A 6,000-nucleotide genomic window follows, 5' to 3' on the forward strand; every position below is an offset into this window, starting at 1 on the left:
TTTTACCTTCTTTGCTGTGATTGGATCACAAAGTGAAAGCAACAAAGTCAGCACAACGGTCCCGGGTGCCTTCATTCTGGGAAATGCAGCTGCAACGGGCATCCATTTGCCTCTTCAAAAATAGTCGTAACATCTAAACACTGTCATGTTGTCTGCTTATTCAATGAGGAGGAGTGTTATCATTGTTATTGTGATTGCGCTTGTTGTTGTCTTGAAAGAAAAATCTTCATCAGGGTCCAGTCCAAGCTGGGAATAAACAAAATGGCGACTGCTTTAGAAAAAAAAGGTTGTAGTTTATTGAAGAGTAGAGCCAGACAAAAAGATGTCTCTGGAAAAGCTGACCACATGTAGTAGGAAGTGGTGGGTTTTTATACCTTCTTGGGCTTTTGTGTTTGGAGTTATTCCTGTGGCATGAACTTTGACCTGAGTCTGAGGCTGCCTTTTTGGTATTCTGATGGCGGTGGGTTAATCCTATTATGTCCCAAAGGTCAAATCCTGCTTCCCTGGGGCTATGGCTGATGAGTGTTGGATTTTTTTGGTATGAGGGATTGTTGAATCTAGAGATCTTTGTCTTTCTAATCCAAGCTTGCTGACAAGATTATCACATCTGCATTTCTGCAGACCTGGTTTCTGTTTGGGGCAGAGAGACTTGGCGGGGTGTGTGTGTGTTGATTTCTGCCTTTAAGATCCTTTGGTGAAATATATTCTGCCTTTTTAATATTTCCCAACATATTTCTTTCTCTGGATTCTTCCCACAGTTGTTACCATGGTTGGCTGCACAGCCATCCAGATGTTCAGACTGGATTTGGCATTTTGTCTACCTATCGAGTCCTTACCCAGGACCTGGAATAGGCAGACGTGGATGTTTGATGTTATTACAGGTCTCTTTGCAGGATGGAAGCAGTTCCTAGTAAAGCCGCCTTTTGCAATTGACTAATGGCAAATTTGTCAATGCCAATGGTGTTCAAGTGGTACTCCAGTTGTTTTGGGATTGCACCCAAGGCGCCTATGACTATTGGTACTACCTTTGCTTTCTTTCGCCACAGTGGATCTATTTCTTTTTTAAAAAAAAAAAATAATCCTGAGTTTTTCTGTTTTTAATGTTTAATTTTATTGATTATATTGTACACTGCTCAGAGCCTCTCTCCAAGGGAGATGGACAGTTAAGATATATGAAATGTAAAGAGATAAATAAAATTTCTATTTGAAAATCTTTGTATGTTGTTATCATCTATTCTGTCTCCTTCTCCTCTTCCTCCTCCTCCTCCTCTTTCTCCTCCTCCTTGTAAGTCTCCTTTTTCTCCTTCTCCTCCTCTTCCTTGTAAGTCTCCTTTTTCTCCTTCTCCTCCTCCTCCTTCTCCTCTTTCTTGTAAGTCTCCTTCTCCTCCTCCTCCTCCTCCTCCTTCCAGCATGGCTGGCTGACAAATTCTGGGAATTGAAGTCCACAAGTCTTAAAGATGCCAAGCTTGGAGACCCCTGATGTAAAGCATGTACCAATCTTATTATTGAGAATCTCCAACAAGACAAGGCTGTCTTGCTGAGGTGGATCACTTTGCAAAACTGCACAAAGATCGGACAGCCATTTGTCTGAAATGGTATAGGATTTCTTGCTTGAGCTGGGGTCGGTCTAGAAGACCTCCAAGATCCCTTCCAACTCTTTATTCTGATAAATGCTACTGTTGGGGAGATGGGGTTTCCACGTTTGTCTCCTACTGCAATAAATTCTGCTCTATGATATTAAATATATTAGAACAAGATCTCACCACAATGTAAAAAGGACATTGAGACTCTAGAAAGAGGGCAGAGAAGAGCAACAAAGATGATTAGAAGTCTGGAGGCTAAAAACGCATCAGGAACGGTTGCTGGAATTGGGTATGTCTAGTTTAATGAAGAGAAGGATGAGGGAGGACATGATAGCAGTGTTCCAATATCTCAGGGGCTGCCCCAAAGAAGAGGGAGTCAAGCTATTCTCCAAAATGCCTGAAGGCAGGACAAGAAGCAACGGATGGAAACTAACCAAAGAAAAAAGCAACCTGGAACTAAGGAGAAACTTCCTGACAGTTAGAACAATTAACCAGTGGAACTACCTGCCTCCAGAAGCGGTGAATGCTCCAACATTGGAAGTTTTTAAGAAGAGACTGGACAGCCATCTGTCTGAAATGGTATAGGGTTTCCTGCCTGAGCAGGGGGTTGGACTAGATGAACTCCAAGGTTCCTTCAAACATCATCATCATCATCATCATCATCATTATTATTATTATTAAGATGGAGAATTCTGGGAATATGCTTTGCTTGATACATGGGGCATAGAAGACATGAGAGAACATCATGATGGTGTTCCCACATTTTCATTGATACCGTGGAGTTAATTGAGTTAAGTGTGGTGTTGTATACCTATGAAGAAAGGTTGCAGGAGTTGGGTATGTTTAGTTGAATGAAAAGAAGGACTAGGAGTGACATGATAGCAGTGTTCCAATATTTGAGGGGCTGCCCCAAAGAAGAGGGAATCAAGCTATTCTCCAAGGCGCCTGAAGGCAGGACAAGAAGCAACCGATGGAAACTAATCAAGGAGAGAAGCAACCTAGAACTAAGGAGAAATTTCCTGACAGTGAGAACAATTAATCAGTGGAACTACCTGCCTCCAGAAGCTGTGGGTGCTCCAACACTGGACGTTTTTAAGAAGAGATTGGACAGCCATTTCTCTGAAATGGGATTCTAGACACTTCCTGACAGATGCTCTGTTTTAATTGCTGCAGTCAGGGCAAGCTGTCGATCTAGACTCAGCCTTAAAACCTTTGCTGTTGAGTCAAGAAGCCAAGTTGACTAATAAATGTAAATATAGCCACAGCATCATGTATTACTTTACTCCCCAAGTATGTTCCGAGAGAGAGCAAGTTGTGAGCTGCTTACACTCTGCGTGAAGCACATTTATTAGTTCCACTGAAATTAATCATCTTAAGAATTACTAACGAAGTAAATGAGCTCAAAGCTTATGAGCAATCCATACCCGGGCACTGAGCACTAGGAATGGGAGGCATCTCAGCAAGGGTCCCTGTATAAATGGGAAGCGGCGTCAACTTCTGGATTACTCATCTTCCTGGCCTCTATTAATTACAGTAAGTCTTCCTCTTTCGGTGTTGTCTCAGTTTTAGCTGAATGGATTCCAGATCTACTTTTTCCCTATCTCGATTGCGGTTGCTCCCACAATTCCTCGTAGCAAGAAGGAAGGCGGGCACAAAGAACCTATCGCTGTTGGAGATCTCCAGAACACCTCCATTTTTAGATAACCACCAGTACCTCCATTAACCACTGCTCTCTAGGAGATGACCGGGGGGGGGTGGTGGTTAAACCTGTCATGTCACGAGTCCCTTGGTCACACAAAAGAGGTCAAACTCCAGCCCACCTTGAATTCCGTTGATTTCTTTGTTTTTGTTGTTAATTGCGAAGTCGTATCCGACCTATCGCAACCCCATGGATAATGTTCCTCCAGGTCTTCCTGTCCTCTACCATCTTCTGGGGTCCATTTAAGCTCACGCCTACTGCTTCAGGGACTCCATCCAGCCACCTCTCTGTCGTCCCCTTCTTCTCTTGCCCTCAATCTTTCCCAGCATCAGGCTCTTCTCCAGGGAGTCCTTCCTTCTCATTAGGTGGCCAAAGTACTTGAGTTTCAATTTCAGGATCTGGCCTTCTAAGGAGCAGTCGGGGTTGATCTCTTCTAGGACTGACCGGTTTGAACGCCTTGCAGTCCAGGGGACTCACAGGAGTCTTCTCCAGCACCAGAGTTCAAAGGCCTCCATTCTTTGGCGCTCAGCCTTTCTTACGGTCCAACTTTCACAGCCCTACATTGCAACTGGGAAAACCATGGCCTGGACTATACGCACTTTTGTTGGCAGGGTGATGTCTCTGCTTTTTAGTATGCTGTCTAGATTTGCCATGGCTTTCCTCCCCAGGAGCAAGCGTCTTTTAATTTCTTGGCTGCAGTCCCCATCTGAGGTGATCTTGGAGCCCAGAAAAATTTAAAAATAAAATATTGATTTGAGTTGATTTCTTATCTACCACCAATTTGCTTGAACCATTAGTAACTGACTATGACCACTTGACCATGAGCCACAGTGTGCAGCAGCTGCCAAAAGAGCTAATACAATCCTGAGCTGTATAAACAGAGGCATCGAATCAAGATCACGCGAAGTATTAGTACCGCTTTATAAAACCCTGGTGAGACCACACCTGGAATGTTGCAGCCAGTTTTGATCACCACGATGTAAAAAGGATGTTGAGAGTTTGGAAAAAAAAAACCAGGGGAGAGAAGAGCAACTAAGATGATCCAAGGCCTGGAGGTTAAAACATACGAAGAACGGCTGCGGGACTTGGGTTTGTCTAGTCTAAAGAAAAGAAGAAATAGGGGAGACATGATAGCAGTCTTCCAGTATTTGAGGGGCTGTCACCAAGAAGAGGAAGGGGGTCACGCTATTCACCAAAACACCAGATGGAAGGAGAGAAACAATGGTTGGAAACTGATCAAGGAAAGAAGCAACCTGGAATTAAGGAGAAACTTCCTGACAGTGAGGACAATTAACCAGTGGAACTGCTTGCCGCCAGAAATCGTGGGCGCTCCATCACTGGAGATTTTTAAAAAGAGATTAGACATTCATCTGTCTAAGATGGTATATAGGTTCTCCTGCTTGAGCAGAGGGCTGGACTAGAAGACCTCCAAGGTCCCTTCCAGCTCTATTCTATTCTAGCTCAGATTCTTGAAGAGAGCTTAAGCTTGCAATAATATTTTAGACCCATTTGAAATACCTGGACCTCCTGATTTCCCCCAGTGCTTGGGAGTTCTGAGCTGTTGATGTGCTGGAATTAAGGAGAAACTTCCTCACAGTGAGGACAATTAACCAGTGGAAGAGCTTGCCTTCAGAAATCTGGGTACTCCATCACTGGAGATTTTTCAGAAGAGAATAAGTGGAATTTCCCTCCAATGGGATTTTCCCAAGTATTTTACCAGGAAACATAGATAGGGCAGCCTAGAAATGTCAGTGCCCTCCTAACCATACCCAAGTACTCCGAATTTGTTGGCGATGTCCATTTTGCTCTATGAGTTCATGGTGACCTAACCCTAACCCTAAGTGGAACTTTCCTCCAATGGGATTTTCCCATGTATTTTACCAGGAAACATAGATAGGGCAGCCTAGAAATGTCAGTGCCCCCCTACCCATAGCCAAGCACTCTGAATATATTGGTGATATCCATTTTCCTCTATGAGCCCATGATGACCTAACCCTAACCCTAAGTGGAATTTTCCTCCAATGGGATTTTCCCATGTATTTTACCAGGAAACGTAGATAGGGCAGCCTAGAAATGTCAGTGCCCCCCTAACCATACCCAAGCACTCCGAATTTGTTGGCAATGTCCATTTAGCTCTATGAGTTCACGGTGACCTAACCCTAACCCTAAGTGGAATTTTCCTCCAATGGGATTTTTCCATGTATATTACCAGGAAACATAGATAGGGCAGCCTAGAAAAGTAAGTGCCCTCCTAACCATACCCAAGCACTCTGAATATGTTGGCGATATCCATTTTGCTCTATGAGTTCAGGATGACCTAACCCTAACCCTAAGTGAAATTTCCCTCCAATGGGATTTTCCCAAGTATTTTACCAGGAAACGTAGATAGGGCAGCCTAGAAATGTCAGTGCCCCCCTACCCATAGCCAAGCACTCTGAATATATTGGTGATATCCATTTTCCTCTATGAGTTCATGGTGACCTAACCCTAACCCTAAGTGGAATTTTCCTCCAATGGGATTTTCCCATGTATTTTACCAGGAAACGTAGATAGGGCAGCCTAGAAATGTCAGTACCCCCCTAACCATACCCAAGCACTCCGAATTTGTTGGCGATGTCCATTTAGCTCTATGAGTTCACGGTGACCTAACCCTAACCCTAAGTGGAATTTTCCTCCAATGGGATTTTCCCATGTATATTACCAGGAAACATAGATAGG

This window comes from Crotalus tigris, unplaced genomic scaffold, assembly GCF_016545835.1.
Source record: "Crotalus tigris isolate CLP2741 ecotype Arizona unplaced genomic scaffold, ASM1654583v1 scf7180000018553.2237530, whole genome shotgun sequence".
NCBI classification, from domain to species: domain Eukaryota; kingdom Metazoa; phylum Chordata; class Lepidosauria; order Squamata; family Viperidae; genus Crotalus; species Crotalus tigris.